Source organism: Anolis carolinensis, chromosome 5 (assembly GCF_035594765.1).
Source record: "Anolis carolinensis isolate JA03-04 chromosome 5, rAnoCar3.1.pri, whole genome shotgun sequence".
Taxonomy (NCBI): Eukaryota; Metazoa; Chordata; class Lepidosauria; order Squamata; family Dactyloidae; genus Anolis; species Anolis carolinensis.
In genome coordinates, this window is record NC_085845.1 from 40,218,288 (window position 1) to 40,240,303 (window position 22,016).

A 22,016-nucleotide genomic window follows, 5' to 3' on the forward strand; every position below is an offset into this window, starting at 1 on the left:
CAAAAAATTCGAATCCTTTTCATGTCGTATCCAATTCATATGTTTTGTCACTTTTGAACGGTGTTTTGAAAAAGGTTATCCTGTCGTATGTATCCCACGATATCGAACCCTTGATTGCCAATTTTTCGAATGGTGTCGAATGTTTCGGAGGGGGCAAGCATTTGCAAAGGGCTCCTGGACTACTTGACTGCTTATGGGGCACTTTAATCCGGTTTTCAGAACGAGCGGCGGGAGGTCTGGGCGTCCTGGAGTGCTTGGCTGCTTGCAATGGGGCGCTTTAATCCGGTTTTCAGAACGAGCGGCGGGAGGTCTGGGCGTCCTGGAGTGCTTGGCTGCTTGCTATTGGAGCACTTTAAACCTATATCCCAGGATCTAGTTTCAGATTATCTGATTTAAACTGGATTATATGAGTCCACTCTGCAGATAATCTGGGATAAGAAGAAAAGTGATGGATCTGGACCAAGCTTGGCACACACCAGCTGTGAATCCTGGGGGGGGGGGGGGGGTTGGATGGTTGACCCAAGACTTTTGGGAATTGTAGTTCACCCATACATTTTCTCATGGGAGCATTCATAAAAAAAGAGAGAGAGAGAGAGAGACCATGGTGTAATGTAGTGCAGGGATTCATAGTCCCTCAGACTGTTGAGGGGCCAGACTGTGGTGAAATAGTCCAAAATTAGGATTGTTGTTGTTGTGTGCCTTCAAGTCATTTCAGACTTAAGTCAACCCTAAGTGTAAAGTTTAGGACAGGGGCCAGGTCAATGGCATTGGAAGGCCGCATCTGGCCAACGGCCCTTAGTTTGGGGACTCCTGGTGTAGTGGTTTGATAGTTGTCCAATCATTGTGGCTTCATTCCCCAGTCAGCCATGAAAACCCACTGAGTGATCTTGGGCAAGTCACATACTCTCAGTCCCAGAAAACCCAAACACTTTCAAACCAGGAACAGATTTCCTTATTCAAAGGCTGATGACCATCTGTCAGGAATGATTTGATGGTGTACTATGATTTCTGTTCCTGGGTGATAAATGTCATTTCCTAATTGGTTCTGTCATAGAAACATGGCAAAATCTATGACACTGCCTGAACTTTGTCTTTGTGCAAGGGACATGGAGCACATTATGGTTTCCTGAGTCCACCAATTTAACAAAGTTTTAGCCACAAAAACAAAGTTTCTGAAGTAGAACAATGACTTTCAAAGTAAAGACAACCCAATGAAACAGGAAATAAGACTTCCAAACCAGGAACAGATTTCTGCAATTATTATAAAATGGTTTATTATAAAAACTATAAAAATTCGCCAAAAATCAGAGGATAAGGGAAATGTTCTGAATTTTGGTGAGCTATCAGTGTTAAATGTGTTCTACCACTGTACCAAATTTGAAGAAGATAGCTCAAAAATGAGGGCAGTAGAGTCCTGTAATTCAATTCTCCCCCGGTGCTGTTTTTTCAGCCACTGCACATGCGCGTCTGCCATTAATGAATTACTTTTGAAATTAACGAATTTTTGTTAAATATCGAAATTTTTGAGGGCAAAATTCAGAAATGACATCAGAAACGAAACGCTAGCGCCCCCTACTTTTGAAGCGAGTTTAGAATCAATTTTTTCAGGGATCGCTCAAGCCTAGTGACTAGGGTTCGAAATCCTACCCTACTATGCAACTCATTGAGTGACCTTGGTGTAGTCACACTTGTCAACCTCAGAGGAAGTCAAAGGCAACACCCCTCTTGACATAAATCCCTGTGGTGTGTTCACTTAAGGGTAGCTCCTGTCATTCTTCTTCCTGAACTTTTATTTTAAATTATTTTTATTGGGGAAAAATACATATGTTATGGTGTCATTGGTATATGATCTGTCAGGCATAATAGGAAACATCTTCAATTATATTAAAACTCATCCTTCTGAGACAACAGCACAGAGACAACAATCTGTGCTTGTTGCTAGCTGCGGTTGTCTTACATAGTCATTGGACACATCTACACTGATTACTTAAATCAGTGTGATGACTGGACAGAATGTTTCTGGATTTAAATGGAAGTGAAATTACAATAAGATCCTTGTATCTGTGGGGATATATTTTTGGACTTTGTTTCGGTACACAAACCTGCAATGAACCATATTGAAATGAAGGACATCTAGTTCACAAATACCATAGTGGTTATCAACCTGTGGGTCCCCAGATATTTTGGCCTTCAGCTCCCAGAAATCCTAAGAGCTGATAAACTGTCTGGGATTTTCGGGTGTTGTAGGCCAGAATACCTGGGGACCCACCGGTTGAGAACCACTGCCATAGGATCTAGAGAATACCCTGAGAGTACATATTTTGTTAAATGTGGTTAAATGAAATAATAGAAACAGTTACCCTTATCATCCTTTTCTACAACATTTCAATCACCATCGTAATCAACAACATCATTATCCATCATTTGTAATTATATTGCCAGATATGTATCCCATATGTTTTAAATGGAATTATATGGTCGGTGCAGCTTATAATGCAGTTTAACTGCATTATGTGTGTCTACACTGACTAGATAAGTCACTTTCAACCTGCATCATATGGCACTGTAGATGGATCTCCAGTAATTCTAAACTAAATTTTGTGAGTTTCCCTTGAAATGCTGTCATTTCAGCCTGTGCAGTTGTATTCAAATTTTATGCTCCTAATTTTTTAATGAAGCGTTTTCATCTGTCACAGTGATTAATCGATTACTACTTTCAGGTCTAAAGTAAACAGATTACAAGAATCCAACAGAGCTCCATCCCTCCTTTTTGAGTAAAGCTGCCTTACAAATGTCTCAACTCACAAGGGGAAATAAAGTATTTCACAACACATTTTAAATTAAAAACAAATTCTCCCCACATGTCCTTTCTCTTCTCTAACCATACCAAATTTCCCTGGAGAGGCAAAAAACCCAAAACATTTTGACTTTTTAAGGAACCCTGGAACCACTATCTTTTTTTAAAAAAAATGACACAACACAAGGAAAAGCACAAAGAAAAGACATTATGAAATGAGGAATGAAAATAACTATAGGCCAAAAGAGACTTCACTGTGAGCAAACAGTGAAGAGATAGAGGATGTTTATAATTTAAAGTGGAGACAAAGAAAGGAACGGAAGGAAAACGGGGGTCAGGGCAGAGAAATGAAGCATAATGAATCAAATAGATGAGGTAAATTGAGTGCTCCTATTTACCTTATCTCTTAATGGGAGAAGAAGAAATAATTTAGAGGAACCAAAAGGCAGTAAATCTGCAAAGTAATAAAAAGAAAACCATTTTTACATATCATATAATTATACCTGTGCCAAATATCATGAAATAGCAAGGTCAGGAAGATTCCAGAAATGATTAGCCATTTAAAGCAAAGTCAAGTGTCAGGAATGAAAAGATTAATATGGCTGGATCCAAACATGCAGAAGAATGAAGTGGATGAACCACTTCTAAAGACACTCAGTTATCATCTCATTTATTTTTCTTTCAAAAAAATGTTCTACAGATAAAGTAAAAACTCCTGCAGGTAAAAATTAGTTTAGGACAGAGAAGGATAAACTATAGCTTTTCAACAAAATATATGGTTTTTTTTTTTTGCTTTAGTAAAGGGATATCCCAACAATGGTGTTAATCACCAGCAAACTGAAATGGCAGTTCCTCAGAATTAAGCCGTGCAGAGGTTGCTGGATTTGCCATGGTGTGTGGTGTTTCTGGCAGCCCATGTGGAGAGGTTGCAAGTCACCCACCAATTCTTCACCTCTACCTCTTTAGAGAGAAGCAAAATAAATAAATAAATATCTACAAACTCATTCTATAGAATCTTGTCTGTGTTAAGCAGTGATCTAGTGCCATATTCAAATTATCAGAAGGGAGAGAACAAAAAGCAATCTCACTATAAGAACCAAAGTTGCAAATATTGTTGCAAAGTCACTTGAGATCCAGGAGGGTTATGGTGGATACACTGGATTTTCCTGAGAGCCAGAAGGCCATTGCTGGAAGCTTGAGGCTGGATTCCAGAAAGCCACAAAGGTCATACAAAATGTACCCTCCCCTGCACAATTGTTTGCTGGGCAGGTCCAGGCACATATTATTGTATACCACTTTTAGATCCACATATGTAGAGTGGAATATAAATATTTGCATTAAAATAATAAATGTTTGTTTATTTATTTATTTATTTATTTATTAGACTTGTATACTGCTACTCCCAGTTTGGCTCAGAGCGGTTTACAGAAATAGATTAAAACAATACACTTAGCTTTAAAATAACAATAAAGACAATAAAAACAACAATAAAAACAACAATAAAAACAGACATAGCCCTGAGTTTTTCACCCATTGAAAGCTTGTTGGAAGAACAAGGTTTTGCAGGCTTTCCGAAAGCCAAGTAGGTCTCGGATAGTTCGAGTTTCAACTGGCAAGGCATTCCATAAATGAGGGGCTACAATCGAGAATTGTTGATGGTCCTACTCTCTTCTTGACTTTTACACTTCATACTTCACATTTCTCATATTCCAGTCAAATATCTCAGAAGTTAAACGTTCACCTTCAATCATTTATGAAGACTCATATGAAGAACTGCAAGCATCCATCTTTTAATTAGAATCATGGGCTATTCTGGTTATGAATTTATGACCTGGTGTCCTATATCTAGTACATTTTGCTTTGCCGATTTAGCCAATGAGCATAGACCAGTAGTACAAGCTAAGAATGATGTTATAACAAAACTTAAGATGTTCTTTGGATAAAATACTTAGAGTTGCCTGAGCCTGACACTGACGCTTTTTCATCCTGTCACTGATTGTTGGGAGAATTGTGTATGATAATTCCAATTCTGTGTTGATGAACACAATTCTGCACTGAAACAAACATCAAATAGAATAAATGCTGTAGCATATATCTGGAACTACTATGAAATAATGGTGATCAATTTGTACTGTTGCAGTCACATTGAAATGTTTTGCTTTGACCTATTGATTTTTGATGAAATAAAATAAATATGAATGTATTGCAAATCCCCAGTTATTTTTTTAATTCAAAAGCAAAGAGGTCTGTTACATGTTTTGGTTGGGAGGGGTGAGAAATCAACAATGCCAGTTAATGCACATCTAATTAGATGAGTTCATTAGGACTTCTCCTGAAGTAAACATACTGAATGATCAATGAAATGAATCAGTGAAACACAAAACTGTTCCTTCCGCAGTTATGAGATCCACTTAATGCTTTTTGGTTGAATCATTGACTTGCTGCCAGATCTATTTTATATCTTATGCAAAATAAAAGAGGTCTATTTTCAGGATATCTCTTATTTTGATTTTACCACTGCATTACTAAATAGGATAAAAGACAGGTAATTGGTGCTATATCTTTTAAAATAAACACAATAGACAAGAAAGTGCAATGGGTGTTATACATAAACATCATCACCATCATTGTTGTTGTATTTGATTAATTGAAATCCTATTTCTCACAATTAAAATGTATCCTAACATGATTTACTGCTTGTTGTAAAGTGGATGTCCCTAAATAAACTTTGATCCCATGCTTGGTCTCCCACTTTAATATTCAGTTTGGGAGTTGGTGATGTTGTTTTTGATAGGTTGGGTTCTCTCACATATGTGTATGCATAAAAATACTTATGCATCTTGAGCCTGATGAACCAATTAAACTACTTTATGTAATTATGATTTTTCCCTATCTCGGTTTACTAAAAATAAATGCTCAATGTCATTTTTGTTTTTGCTGCCTTTAAAACTCATAGAAGATTCAGTGAATGTAGCATGAAAACAGGAAATGAAAAGCTGGTGATAGGAAAGCCCATAATCGGTGTCAGGGATCTAAAATGTATTTTATCAAAAAGCGGTAGTAGTTTTGCACTTTCAAGAAGAAAATTATTTTCTTAGTCAAACTTTTATTCACTGTGCCCAGCAGTGCAATTTCCATCACATTGTGCATAGTCAACATCTCACATGCATGATGAGCACTGAAGAAGATTTGTAGGCGGTGCAGAATGAAACTGTAGTCATTTACTGAAGGCCCCTCTGATGAATGGACACAATCATCTTGCTGACTACTTTGTTGCAGCAAGCAAGGAATCCTACAGATCTGAAGAGGATGTATGTGTTTCCAGGAAACCACCAGTGTCTGCAAGCGTGAACTTGATAAAAAAAAAGATACTACCTTTGAAGTGGGAGCTTAGGATGCAGAACAAGAGCCTGGAATGCTCTGATCTTGCTGTTGGGCTCTAGGGTCTTAGTTCACAAGGCAGGTAGTCTTACCAACTTATATATTTGTAAATGAACAAGTAAATAAATGTCAGTACACTCCTCTTTGTTCTGGAAGGAGATAACAGATGATTTGAGCTCTCCTCTTTTCCAGGGAAAAGAGGCAGAAGAAGAATATATATTGTTGTATTTATGTTTTAGCAATATGCAATCAGGGCATGTTTCAAACAGTTAATATTTAAAATGTAATTATTTTTCACTGGATAGCATTATGTAAGATTTCAGATAATTTCAAATATAAATTCCAGTGGTTATCTGTTTCAGCTTTGGATTCTTGTTGTTTCCAATGACATCTGTAGTATTGGTTATCCTAGGTGAAAGCATTTCTAAACATTTAGACTACACTTTTAGAACAACGATAGCACATTCTTCCAGGGTTATGAACAAAAAAATTAAATTGCTGTTAAAGCTAAGAGAGATGTATAAATACTAATTAAAAATGCAAGATTGAAAAGAAAGGTCAAATGAATTTTAACTTAATATATTGTAATTCTTTGGGATGAGTACATCTGAGTATAAAAATAATACCTTTTCTAAGAAATGAATTATTTTATTTAAAGGTACTTGAGGGAAAGTTATTGTAACACAAGTGTAATACCTTTCTTCTGAGAAGAAAGAAATCCTCTCATCTGCACAGAAAATGTTTAGTTTCACCATACATTCTAGTACCCTTTGTGTTTCCTTTGGTATATGGAGTGATGGCATTCTAAGAGTGGTCAGATCCAGATGGCTTGAGACATAGATAAACAGGCAGAATTAAAATGTGATTTATTAAATGTTAACACTGTCATATCTATAGATTAATTACTGAAGAAACTGTGCCAGCAATTTGACCACCATTCAACCCTGAGTATACTAGATCTCATATGATTTCTGAAGCTAAGAAGGTGGGCCACATCTATATGGACACTTTATTCCAAAGGGATGGTGAATCAGCTCTGTTATGGCTACATGACACTTTGAGCTGATTCAGGTTAATATGGCCATGAACCATATCAACGAAAGTTATGCATTGCTCTGGTGTTTCCCTGAGAATCCAGAACAAACAGCATCTTTGGTTCTATGTAAAGTTGAGCTGGTTCCAAAATGGAACCAGTCATAACTGTTTACATGGACATCCCATATTCTCTTGTCTCTCATTAAAGAATTAACACAGTGATTGAAGAAGGAGATGGAGCAATTCTTCCTTTCCCCCCTCCCCTTTCAACCATCATTTTGGCACCATGGTCAGTGTCACTCTAGTCAACGAGCAACAGCCATCAACCATCAGTCATTTTGTGTCACGTGATCACCACTACAATGAGAATCAAAGGCAATGACATTGTGCCATGCCTTTGTTCAGGAGGTTCCTGGATTGCTAGTGGCAGCGGCGGCGGCGGTGGTGGGGGGTATGGTGGCTACTGGCTCAGAAGACCAGAATATAAGGAAGTGGTTTTGCTCAGTGCCCCCTGGGAAAGCATGTGCATGATATGTACTGCCCAGTTAATTTTATTCAAAGAGATAGAATTGCCTGGAGGCATTTATTTAGTTACTCTTCCTCCCTCATCTTATATTAAAAGCATAAGCTGGGGACACTTATTGAATAAACATAATGCAGATTAACCTTGATCTCGATGTATGTAAGTCATTCTGAAGTAGGTCCATTAATAACATGTTAGTGGTAGACTGGGAATGGATTTAATAATTAGTCATTTGGCTGTAATTTAACAGATATCCTTGTGAATCATTAGAGTGACCAACCAGGCTTTTTGATATTTTTTTAAATTATAGCACAACATCATTTATGTATGTATCTTGGGGAACATTAAATTTATCTGCAGTAGAGGGAAACACAAATGCAATGATATTAAGTAATTGAAAGATACATAGCATTTCCAATCAGTAAGCGGATGGATGATCTGGATAATGATTTTCCTGTAATTACAGAAAAGCAATTACATTCTTTCTTCTCTGGTGCTAATAATAAAATATTAGGTTGAAGTTCTTAAATCACTTATGCTACAATAGTTATGTTTTCCTTGTTACCACTGCCATGTATCAAAAGAATAGTAAAATATAGCTAAAAGTTACCAATCAGCTGATTTGCAATGCATATTAATAAATGTTATTATAATAACATTAATTGTAAATATTTAGAGGTTTTATTTGATATGTGTTAGCCTCTTCAAAAGCAATAACTTGACATGGTGGAACTTAAATAACCTTGAGTAATATTTAAGCATAATCCTTAACTGACCTTGAAAATATATCTTCCTAGTCATTTCAAATACTCCTTCATTCACACACACACCCTCTATCCTTCCTTTTGCATTCAATTTCATAGTCTGGCCCTTTCAGGAGAAAAAAAGGTAAAGGCAGTAGAGCTATAAAAATCTGTTTCAAAGATTGGGAAACCAGCTGCTTGTCCAATTTGACAATCGCTGCTCTGTCAGCTCACTTCATTAACATTGATTCATATAGCGGTTAGCGTGAACCTCAGCTTCTGTCAAAACATATCTGACCTATTCTCCATCACAGAAAACTACAATCATTCTAATGCTTTTTCCCCTCTCCTGTTTAAACCAATTGCTGCTACTCTTCAGAAATAAATCTAAGGCTTTTTTTTGCTTGGTTTGCTTTCATTGAACTCAGAAGGACATGCTTCTGAGCAGTTTTTTTGGCTAGGTCTTTCCTGTAAAGGTTCACTCCTATGTACTCAAGTGGTCCTGACAATCTGTTTTGTTATTCCTCTTGCTGGGAAATGTAGGCTCAAGAATATTTGGTGTCACTTCCTTCTGTCAAAGGTGGCCCAAGATGTTTTCCTGTCTGAGACAGAGAAGAAAATAAAATTTATCACTTCATTTATCACTTCATTCCACCACCCACAGTAAGCTCTCACCAGTTATCCGACACCCAGACACTGAAAAATCTGAGCCCTGAGATCAGAGCTCAGATTGATGAATTCTCTATATCCCAGTTGGCTTGGGAAGCAGGAAACATCTCCCTGCGTGGAAGCCCTGTCTGATTCTTTTTCTCCTCATTAAAACACAATAGGCACAAATTACCAAAATACACATGAAGATTTTCAGCAGCCAAGCCAGTAGGCTCAGTAATAAGATCAGACTGCAGTGCAGATGGTCAACCAGTCAGCAGCTGATCATGCAGGGGCACAATGAATTCCACCAAAAGTAACCTTGAAGTCCATCACTGCAGCTATGCTCCCCATTGTTTCATCAAACAAGTTGGAGTTGCAAATCCCATCGCCAGTCATGATAGCAATCAATGCCAATATTCTCTCCAGCCTAGCACTCTTTTTTCTCATGGGAAGCCCTTTCCAGCCTAAATGGGGCAGACTCGGATAGACTCTTGTTTTCCTCTAATGAAAACTTTATTAAAGTTCCCCCCATACACAATCTACAAATGACAAGCTGTAAAACATCACATCAATAAATATACATCAAACCAATAAAACAACAGATCGTAATTTGTACCAAGCAGAACAATATCATTTTTGAATGTCCATAAAATACCGGCGTCTGTAAATGGAGGGCATGTCAGATCTGGGATTATCTCCTGGCAACTTTTTTTGGCCATTAAAACAATAAAGTGATATCTGACTTTAACCTCATTTTTGCACGTCTTGGTTGGAACACATTGAAGCTGGCACACTGGGAATGGACCCCTGAAATTCCAGACAATAATATTGGCATGTCCAATGATAACACAAATTACATCACCTTATATCCAGTTTTATTTTTGGCTAAAATTCTTCACATTTCATTTGGGGTTTATTTTTATTTATATTTTTGAGGTATGTGGAGAACTTGTGGAGACAAAGCTACTGCATTTTGCAGGAATCTTCAGCCATTTGGGCAACAAGATTTAGTAATAAGCAACTGGTGTGAAGGTTTTCAGAACTTTTGACCATTTTTTCATGGGCAGCCCTATGTACAGTTCTATGTTCAAAGTAGCCAAATCCACTTTCTCATGAGGGGAAGCTGAGCAAATGTATTTTTATTCTTCACCACAACACTCACCTAGCCATTTTAAGGAGATTTAAGTATATGGGAATTTTAAGTATATGGGAATACCTCTAAACTGCACCCTTGGTCCTTCAGAGAAAGTGCAATGTCTGAACTGACCTTCAATTGATTGGACTACAACCTATTATTTCCTATAGTCAGACAGGACCTTTACATCCCTCATATTATCAGAGCCTTCCTGGGCACCTGAAAATAGTATATACTCTTTTTTTACTTGTGCCCATTGATATCTTATAAAGATGTGTTTAAATTTTAGCTATGAGTCCCAACTTGAGTAGGCTCATTGAATCAACATATAAGCATTGACTTATCAAGTTCTCATTAATTCTAAATGAGATTCATATTTGAAATTGGGGTTTGTATATATTTGATGGGTGGAAAAATAAGTTTCTTCTCATAAAATATCAATTGTTCATGAAATTTAGTGTAAATTGTATGTTGTTGTTTTGCTGAAAGAACGATATATCATAAAAACAAACTGTCTTAAAATCTCCCAACAATCACCTTCATTGTGTGATACTGGGTTCTAATATCTGAATATAGCTATGCACTTTCTCCACCATGTATTAATTTATGATTTTTTTAACACCCACATTGAAATAAATTGTACTTGTTTATCTAAATGAATATATATATATATTGGATGTTGTAGAGGAAGTGTGAATTTGCAGAGGAGGTGCTGGTTGTAAGAACTAAAGCTATTACAGTAAGATACTACAACTATTTGGCCAAGTTCTTTTTTTTAACTCTGTAAACTGTTGTTAAAATAAACAATTCCTCCGTCTTGTCACAGTTTAAATCTGTCACTGCAAAGGATCCTCAAAAGAGTAGAGATGTGGGAGTTTTATGAGTAAACATGGCTTTCATTCTCTATCTGAAGACACTTGAAACTATAGTCTGCAGATGGAAGAAACTGCACTAATATCTCTAGAGTCTTGGAAGTGTCCTTCATAGTTCCATGGTGGTTTAAAGCTATTGCCATTTTTATCTCAAAAGCTCTTCAATAATTCTCTGAAGAGTACAAGTGGGATATTTCAGCCTATCATCTTCCTATTAGTAGAAATGCAAGGAATGTTTTCATGGCAATTTAATGCATGTCTTTCACATTTTCAGCATGTTTTCCTAGTATGCTAATCTGGCCAGATTCCTATGCAACATTTTTCTTACAGAAAGAATGCCTGTGTAAAAGTCACATGTATGAAAGAAAAGACCAAGAAAGAAGAAAGAAAGTACAAAAGGCAAGGTTTTTGTAACACAAACACTACACATTTTTATTTTTGTAACATGAACCTCTCAACACCAACATCTTTATCTTCCCCCTCCCAAATCACACAATACTATGAAATATTTTTTTGGAAATTTCTTCTATATAGCAGGGTCCTTTTATTCTCTGTGTCATTCTGACATGTTACAATTCAAAGACATTATCTAAATAATGTTAGCTATCCATGGGCATCAAGAAGAGAGCAACCCTTTTCTTCTTGTAATGCTAGCGGATGGATTACTGAATGTTGAGGATACAAATATTTTCCCCACAACAGTGGCTTCATCAATCCCTGATAGGATTATTTTGCTAAAAGTGTGGTTTACATTAGACTGCATTATGCATATTGTATCCAGAGACAAGGCAGAGAAAATTGTTTCACTGTTTATATTCTGCATCAGTAGCTTAGGACTGTATTACTGCTAGAAATGGTAACTATCTATTTAAATATTTTGATTGAATTGTCTTTTCATTAAAAAACCAATAATAATAATAATAATAATAATAATAATAATAATAATAATAATAATAATAATAATAATGAATTAATAAGGTTTACAGGAGCTGCAGTGGGTTAAATGCTTGTGCCAGCTGAACTGCTGATCTGAAGATTGGGTTGCTGACCTGAAGGTTGCTGGTTTGGATCCACAAGATGGGGTGAGCTCCCATCTGTCAGCTCTAGCTTGCAGGAACATGAGAGAAGCCTCCCAGTTATCACATCCAGGCGTTCCCTGGGCAACATCTCTGCAGACGGCCAATTCTCTCACACCAGAAGCAACTTGCAGTATGTTCTTGAGTCACTTTTGACATGATAAAGAGGGGACCTTATCCAGAAAAATTCTCAATAACCTAATTTGCTTAATATATATGTGTGGTAATATTTGATAAAAAAAATCATGAAATAGAAGCATATATTTCTCAGGGAGGTTAAAGTATACTCCTATGAAATCATGATCATAAAGGGTAGCTGAATGACATGCTAAACCTGCATTTATTAACAATGATGAGAACCAAGATCTTGAATATCTTGCAATGTAAAACATACCTTCCCCACAACCAAAGGAATATAAAATTAAGAATTTTGTCAATTTTTAAGTTGGCCTTCTAAAATATAGTTTTCATTCAAATGATATTAATAATCTGATTATTGTTGATTTTGCTTTAGCACTCTTCACCATGGAAACATTTCCATGTTCACTCTTAAATATGCCTAGTTTCTTTGAGGATTTTGAACTTCTTTGCTTTCTGTGGCAAAATTTGCATATCCTATACAACTGACCTTATAAGAAAATCCAGATTTTTGTCTAGAGGCCTATAGAATAAATGTTAAGCACAAGTTTATGCTAATATACACATTAGACTGTAAGCTAAATGTTAAGGCAATACTTCAACAGTGCAAAAACAGAATCAAAGGTAAATGCCATTCTAATAGGGCAGCTGAATAAATATATACAGTGTAATATATTAAATCCCCCCAAAAACTATATTAAAAAAACACAAAAGGAACTTGATACATAGCTTTGGGTGTATGTATGTCCTCAGTGTAAAAGGGGGATTGTTAGCTGTGTAAACTTATATTTGCTAAGGGTGTGGATAATTTCATTTGCTCCATGTTTTTAAGTGAATCATACTAATCCATACTGTCCAGATCATAAATGAATCAGAATGTAGTCCCTTTTTTGGATTGCAAATTTCTCTACAATTTGTGAAGGCAACTTTTAAAACTAAATTGCATTTTACCCATGTAGAAAACTGAAATGAGATATCATAATACGTGTAAAGAAGAACTGGAGTAGACACAGGTAACACTGTATTCATTGATCGGAACCCCCTCTTTACTAATCAATGCTATTCAAATCATATTTGTGTTATTAATGAAAATATTTGACATTGCACAGGTTAAAAAACTATCTTCACCCCAAGACACCCTCTCTCTCCTCAGCTTCCTATTCCTCTTCTTCTGTTATTCCATCTCTCAATCTCTCTATCTACTAGTTTTCCTCTCTCCCCCTAAAACTAATTCACTCTATACAATATTTGCCTAGATGAGAAAGTGATTTGCTCCTCTTGCTGCAGTGCTGTTTCCATGTTTTTTTTTCGCCCACTTCTTTTCTTTCTTGTTTTTTCCATTTTCTTTGTTCACTACACATAATCTGGTGATAGATTCACACAAACCAAGTTTCATGTGTCTACCTCTCACCACTATGGAACTATGCTGGAAACATACAGATAGTATTTTCCATACCTTTTTTAAAAAGTCTATATCAAAAAGCACTACATGAATAAATTTAAGATACTGGATGTAAATGTAAGGTGCACAACTGTATCGATTAATAAATAGAGAATACATATTTAATGCAAAAGCATTTTAATACTTTGTCTGGAGTTTAACAATCACTAATATTTTTATAATGTTGAATACTAACTATTTTCATCTAATATGCATGTGGGGGTAATTTTAAAAGAACTCAAACAGCAAGCATCTCTATGTGACTAGCCCTTGGAAAGCAAGATAAAAAAAAATTGTCCGTGTGTGCTTGTTTGTGTGTGTGTGTGTGTGTGTGTGTGTGTAGGAATTGTCCATGCTACTGCAAAGAATGAGTTTTTGTGACATGCAGAAAACTGTGAGACAATCCATTGCCTATCGATGAGAAGATATCTGGTAGAGAGTGTTTTATATTGGACTCCATGTATTAATTCCTTTTTGTTTATTTATATATATTTTTTCTCCCTGATAGCTTGGTGTGCGGGCTTTTACTAATGCCTGTGTATATATTCCCCTCCTCTTCACATCTGATTAGTTGTATTATGTATACTTCAAAATGAAAAGGAAAACCCACAAAACCTCAACCAGATCAGGCTGGAATGCAGACATATTATGTTTAATAGCTACATTAGAAAGTCGATTATGCAGGGAAGCACTAATAAGTGAAATAGCTGAGATGGCTTTCTGCTTTTAGGCTAGCTTCATTTCTGACTCTGAAGTATATTCTCTCTCTCTCTCTCATGATTGAAGATGGCAGTATTAAGCCCAACTGTGCATGCAGACAGCTGAATTAATAAAGGAAAGCAATTAGGTTTGACCAAACTAGTAGGGGATGTTCATAGGGTTTGCCTAGTGCATGATCATAATAATATAGAAAATGTTTGTGTTTGGTGGGTGACATATATTATCTAAGCACATGCTCACCAAACACTTTTATTTCCCTTGGTGCCCACTTAACCCTATTGTTTGTTTTGTTTGGGTGGGGTGGAAGGCCTTATTCAATGATATGACAAACATATCTATGAAAGAATTCATGAGTGAAGTAAAAATGATCACCTGGTGAGGTTCAACTGGCACAACAGGAATACTTTTAAGCAGTTCTAAAAAGACTGTATTTTTAGTGGACTCTGAAAAGTGGAGGGATGGCCAGCCAAATTGAAACTGCCTAGGTAGGAGCAAGCAATCTCTTGAGCTATGATGAAACTTCATTATGACCTGCTTTAGGAGCACATGCAGCTTTGACATTGGACTTACTCTAGTTTGTGAGATTCTGTGTGCCCATCAAATATAGTTTGGGGTAAGATTTAAATTATGGGACTTACTTGTCTTCTTTTTCGGCATCCAACAAATGGGCTGAGTGGTTACGCCGGACCATCTGGCATCTGGATCTGGATCCATGTAAGTCTCTTTCACTGTATCCCAGTGTAAAATGTGACCTTTTCCATTCCAGAAAATGCTGTCTGTGTGGCAATATGTTGCAAGCAGATTATCCCTTTTAGCCAAAGTGTCTATTGCCAATTCTGTTCTTTACATTTTCAAACAAAAATCAAAATCTTGAAAGATGTGTGGTTTAATATTCTTTAAATGACTTATCATGATGCATAAAGGTTAGTCATGATATAAGAGTCTTTCTGTGACATATGAGTCAAGAAGGCTTTCATTTCCTCCATTCCCTTCCTTCATTTCGCAGATCTCCTAGTTGTTTTCCATCATTTGGATTAAGGTGAATACTATGAAATGGAGTTCTGAATCATGAAGTAGACCTACTTAACCATTAGGCTGGGTAGCAAAATATCTTTGACCTGGCCAGGCAGTTACAAATACACGTTTTGAAATTTCTTGAAAACTATAATACCTTTTTATATATCAAAAGTGAACCAATACTTTATCCCTTGGTAGAGTGGTTAAGTGCCACTATTTCAATACCTTCTAATATAACACTTTGTGTACTAAGAAATCATAAAGAACATGTTAAGTCATACAATGGCCTAAACAAAATATTCTAGCTATGATCAACTTCAATCCCTTGAGTCAAAGGACACTTTGATGACATTTTTACTTTAATGTCAGCATCTGGCCTTTCTCTCAAATGGAATTTTGTACTACAGACCAAAAATGCATTAGGGCCATATGCAATGAAACTTTTGTCATCTTGTAATAACATTCTCTCTGACTTTTCACCTGAAAAATTATTTTTAAAAGATGTAATATTTCACAAATTCCCTTGTGTATTCATGACCCTCCCCTTTTTCTCTCTCTACTCATATACTTTCTATCTAATCTAACTTTTCATATTCCAAGTTTGTCCCTTTCCCACCAGGGCTTGTAAAACAACTGTAAAAATGTATATATGTAGTGAAGCCATATAAAACTGAGATGGAATAGGATCTGGATCCCAGAAGATCATCCCATTATTCGTCAACTGGCATCAGAACACCAGTCCATTATAAATGTTCTTGAAGGTAAATTTTGTAAAATCTTCTCCCCAGTAATGAACTAGTTCATATGCATTCTCCTAATATCTCTAATTTAAAATTGTCTTATTTGTACAATACTAATGGGCAAAGTATCTTACATTCAATATGTGGCACAAAGATCATACATAAGCAAATCTGTTTAAATCTAGTATGTGTACAAGTTGTGTAAATGGGCAATTAATCCAGATATTTGATTGTCACAGAATTATTTCATACTAATCAGGCAATGTGAATAGGTATATTGGTCAAAGTGGATTACTATTGATTATACTCAGCTAATCAACCCAATATTTATCATTTTTATATCTAAATATTCTTATCAGTATAAAGAATGTTATGTGGTTCCATCTTTTTAATGGAATATTACAAGATGATCAGTTTGCATCAAGAGCTGATCACATTTACGGTCTGTGTCATCATGAACTCATTTTTGTTGATGATTTGCATTCCAATCCAATGTATTAAATGATTGTGAATATTGTACATCTAAGCAAAATATCACTGATTCTTATTTTGATTGACTACAAACAAAAATAATTTCTCTAAATCATACTGAAATTATAATGAAAATATTAAGCAAGATTGCTGATTTAATGTGTTGTGTGGTGCTTAATTCAATAAATAAAATCTGCAACCTTCTACATGCCTATCTTTATTCTATATTAAGCTGTTAATGTCCTAAAGCTAAACTTAGAATCTGTTCTCAAGTCCTCCTTGAGGTGTGCCATTTTCTAAAATGAGATGCCTATAATTACCTCCTATATATGATGTGGAAAAAATAACAATTCAGAATAATTATAAGTAAGCCATATATAGAATAGGCTATAAAGTGGCAGATTTCTCAGTTCTTGGGGAGAAAAAAATATTTGATGGTTCTCAATAACCATTCTTTAGTCCGACTGATAGTAGGACTCTTTTTTATATTGAGTCATATTATGACGCATCTAGATAAGTCTTGTCTGTAGTGAAGGGTAGTAATTCTTTAGGATTCCAGGAAGGGAACTTTTCTGACCTTACATGGAGGCATTAAGGACTAAACCTCATGATTTTGCATATCAAAAAATTGTTCTGTAGGTCCTCTGAAGACCACTTAGTCAGCTTTGTACAACCCAGAAAGAGACATGGGACAAGGAGGCGCTAAGATGTCAATATTGCAATGTGACCAGTGTCAGAGCATAGCTAAGAAAATATAGTTTTAAGTTGCCTGTCTTCAGACTCTTTTTGCAGTTGCTTGGTCCCACTCTTTTGTCCTGTGGATAAGTATAGGTGATGGCATGCCACTTACAAAGGCAACATAGGGAATTGGGGTTCTATCACATGATTAAACATACTAGAAATATGTAGCTGAAAAACTTTTGCCAATCTTTCTTTGGTGGCCAAAACATTCTTGGAATTTTTTTTCTGGATGTTTTTGTTTAACAATATCACACTGTTAGGGAGTGCAAAATATTGAGGGGAAGTTGAAGTGGGAATGATTGTATATAGAGTTGTTTAAATGTAATTGAGTTATAGTGTTGCAATGTGAGCTGGAGATTGCATCATGCTGTCTGCTGTCCACGATACGAGTGTGTAAAGAGTTAACTGTGTATTGCATCAGACAGCAGAGGTGGTTATAAATAGCTTGCTGTGTTATCTGTTCTTCCCTCTGCCCTCTGCTCTCTGCCTATTTGCACTCTGTATGTATATGTTGTCTTGAGAGTTTTCCGTTTGTCAGTAAATCTTTTGTAGAAAGCCAAACAGGCTTCAGCCTATTTATTGGTGCCAGTGATTCTTCGTTGATCTTCTGCTGCATGTGTGTTTATCCAAACTGCGCGCTCTGACAGGAATGTGAGAGACCCAAAATTGCAACTGTTTTATCAAAGGACAGATTTTCTGAATTGGCTGTTTGTTTATGTTGTTGTTGTTGTTGTTCCACTATATCTCCCCCAAAGGGGACTCAAAGTGACTTTGAATCCCCTTTGGAACTCATGTGTTAGTAGAAACCCTTGGGGCTTGGCTTTTGTCATCTCTCTCTTTAAAACAGCATGTTTGAGGGGAATGGGGATGGCATAGATCTTCTGAGGAACAGGGTAGCCACTATTGGGTTGTGAAACAACAGATAATAATAATAATAATAAAACTTTATTTATACCCCGCCACCATCTCCCCAACGGGGACTCGGGGCGGCTTACATGGGGCCATGCCCAAGACAATACAATAAACCATAACATAATACAATTAAATAATACATTACATAAAATAAACAGTACAACATAAGATCAAAACAGCAATATAACACGAGCAGGCCGCATGAATACTACATTTAAAAACTAGATTAAAAATTAAAACTCTGGATGAGAAAGGGATCAGAATAAAACCTCAAGGGACGGGACATCAGATAGTGAACCAGTCTAGAGGATAAATATCGGGGGGGGAGTAGCATAGAACATTTACTCTCCGAAAGCACACCGGAAGAGCCATGTTTTTAAATCTTTCCTGAAGGCTAAAAGGGTGGGGGCTTGCCTGATTTCAATGGGCAGCGAGTTCCACAAGCAAGGGGCCACCGCAGAGAAGGCCCTCTCCCTTGTTCCTACAAGGCGAGCCTGAGATATAGGTAGTGGCGACAGGAGGGCCTCCCCTGATGATCGGAGAGGTCGGGCAGGTTTATGGTAGGAGATACGGTCACGAAGGTAGGGTAGATGGGTAGCAGAGGCCAGGTATATCACCCAGGGTTGAAAAGGGGAGAGGTCAAGGTGAACCCTAGTCCCAACCATGGTTTTCACACTTCAGAGAGGCCTCATTGTAGATTAGGAAATTGCAAATCATTAATAAATCATGGCCCAGTTGATGCCAGATCACACATATTTTGCTCTTTATTCAGAACTAGCTTGGGGACCCGGCGTTGCCCAGGTTATTTGAAAAAGGCATTATTTGTCTTTGATTGTTAAGTTTTCTCAGTTTGGAGTTGGTGAACTCCAATTCCCAGAATCATGGATCAATCCTTCTCAAACCCTGCCAGCATTCAAAGTTGGTCATTTTCGGCCTGTGTACCAAGTGTGGTCCAGATCTATCGTTGGCTGGTCATCGCTTGGCTGCAGTGTTCTCTGGATGGGGTGAACTGCTACAACTCCCAGATTCCAGGGGCAATTGTCCCAAAACATCTGTCAGTATCCACAGCATGCAATGTTCAGTCTATGTGCCAAGTTTGATCCATATCCGTCGTTGGGTGGGTTCAGTGCTCTTTGGAACATGTGAACTACAACTCCCAAAATCAAGGCCCATTCCCACAAACCCCTGCAGTATGTTCAGTTGGACATGAGGCTTCTCTGTGCAAAGTTTGGTCCTAGTCCATTGTCAGTGGGGGTTACTGTTTCTTTGGATGCAGGTGAACTATAACTCCTTTCCCCCCAAACTTGTCCAATATGCTCTTTTGGTTATGGGGGCTCTGTGTGCCAAGTCTGGTCCTGGTCCATCATCGGAGGGGTTTGGAGTGCTCATTCATTGCAGGTGAACGATAAATCCCAGGATGTACTACTCCCAAATGTCCAGGCCAGTTCCCTTCAAATCTGGGCATATCAGGTATGCATGGCAAGTTTGGCCCAGAGTCATCATTGTTTGGGTTCATAGCATTCTGGGTGTAGGTGAACTACAACTCCTCTACATTCCCCAGTAGGAGTCACCTTGCTCTGACTTGATGCAGGGTGAACTACAACTTCCACCATGAGGAGTCAATCCCCCAAACTCCTCCAGGAAGTGTAGTTGCGTTGTGTTTGTTCTGCAGACAGATTGGAAAGGGAAGGGCAGTAGGCAGGGTCATGCAAATTCTACACCAATGGAGATCCCTGGGATGCCTGCTTATGGTGAAGGACAATGCAAAATCTAGGATTAAATGGTCTTCAAATGAAAGTATTCCTTGGGTGGTGGGCCGTAGTTTTGGGAAGGACACTGGCAGGGTTTGGGCTACATGTTCATGGAGCTCGCCGTAACTGCAATGTCAGTGGAAAAGAGTGACTTGCTGGCTCCTTAGCACTGGGAACTGTAGCCTGTTTGTGGAGGCCAGAGGCTGTCTGTGTGAACAGACACCCGTGCCACATACACACATATGGGTTTTCACTTTTATTATGGATATAGAATAGAATATAGAATATAGATATAGATACATATAGATGAGTTGGTGATATGCTATGTTTCAGTTCTTACCAAGCTAAAACACTTTATAAATAAATTATTGCCAATTTGTTTTTTAAAAATACATTGCCTTTGTATTTTTAAATTAGATGACACTTAATCTCTCTGTAACTACGCCACTGGTTGAAGGGACGATTTAATGAATCTATAAAATCGAGAACACAGCCACTAGCTTGTAATATATTTATCTTCCTTTGATGTGAAGCACGGCTTGACTCGAAAGTATAAGAAAGAGAGACTTAGATTTAAGAGAAACTTTAATAAGTTTATTGAAGTATAGAAGCTTAATGGTTTCAATGTTTCTTATCTTCTAAAGGTACATTCCTTTTCTTATTTACTTCAAAATGTGTTTCTTTCTTTAACAGTTCACTCCAGGTACTAGCTTATTCTTTCCCTCTGTTATTTCTGTTACAATAAAGACTCTTACTGGGTGTTGTATCCCAGCCACAGGCTGGCCACGTTCAAGATGATGACACTGAAGGGGACTTTGGTTTCCAAGATGGAATAGAAGAGGATTCTGGTTTTGGGATTTTGCAGCAGTCTGAGCCTCCTGTTAGAGACATGCAGTTTCACTTTGAGCAGGATGACCTGCTGGCCCCAGAAGAGTCAGATAACGATCAGGCTGACATTCTTCCTTAGGGGGTTTTTGAGGAGGATCCGAGAGTTGTGGAAAATAATGAGGAGGAAACTGGAGAACTGAGAAATAATGAAGGAGCCGGGGCAACTGAAGACCAGGTGCGAGACCCTGAGTTGTCCAGGCAAGACCGTTTGTCTTGGTGGGGCTCTGAGCTTCGCAGAAGTGACCGTTTGGCACGCAAAAGAGAGCTTCCGAAAGAATCAAGCTGTGGGAAAAGAAACACCTTCCTGGGTTGCTATTAAAAGAAGCCTGTGCAGACCATGCCCTTTGTCAGAGCAATTCATCGCTTCATCTGTTTGTATGTTTCCCTTGCTAGCATTTTGGAGTCTAGGGCCTTGTTTTGTGCTTTCTAAGGACAACTTTGCCTCTGGGATTACTTTGCATTCTTGGACCCTGCTCCTTGCCTCCTATGGATTAATACCTTGCTTGGTGGATTACTTATATCTCTGGACCTTGTGTTTTGGATCCTGTGGACTAAGACTTTGTGCTTTGAACTTCATGCTTTGGGATTTTATGGACTAAGACCTTGTGCTTTGAACTTCATGGACTAACTCTGTGCTTTATGGATTATTGCTATTACTTTGCCTTTTGAACCAATGGACCTTGCCTTTTGGACTGATGGACATTAATGTACTATTGATTCCTTTTTACCTTTGGACTCTTTTTTTACAACATTAAATTATCTTTTGATTGCTTGCTTGATCTATATTCTGCTTTGCTCTAAATAAAGACCTTAAAAGACTATTTGTGTGTTGACTGGGTATCCTAGCAAGGTGAACTTAGCCTGAGGTGCGACACTGGGTTTCTCTTCCCTTTTTTTTTAACCTCTAACTACTAACCTAAATAAGTCAACTTGACCTATCTAAACCACACAGGCTAAAAGCCTAAACCTTCTTGATTCTCAACA

At 37.4% G+C, this 22,016-nt stretch overlaps 1 long non-coding RNA gene across 1 annotated transcript; it reads left to right on the forward strand.

The window, feature by feature from the left end:
• The first annotated feature begins 11,747 nt into the window (after positions 1 to 11,747).
• Positions 11,748 to 21,900, forward strand: LOC134299115 (uncharacterized). The gene is made up of 3 exons (XR_010006251.1): positions 11,748 to 15,226; positions 16,149 to 16,290; positions 20,838 to 21,900. It is a non-coding gene; the product is annotated as an uncharacterized LOC134299115 (long non-coding RNA).
• Positions 21,901 to 22,016: the final 116 nt, after the last annotated feature.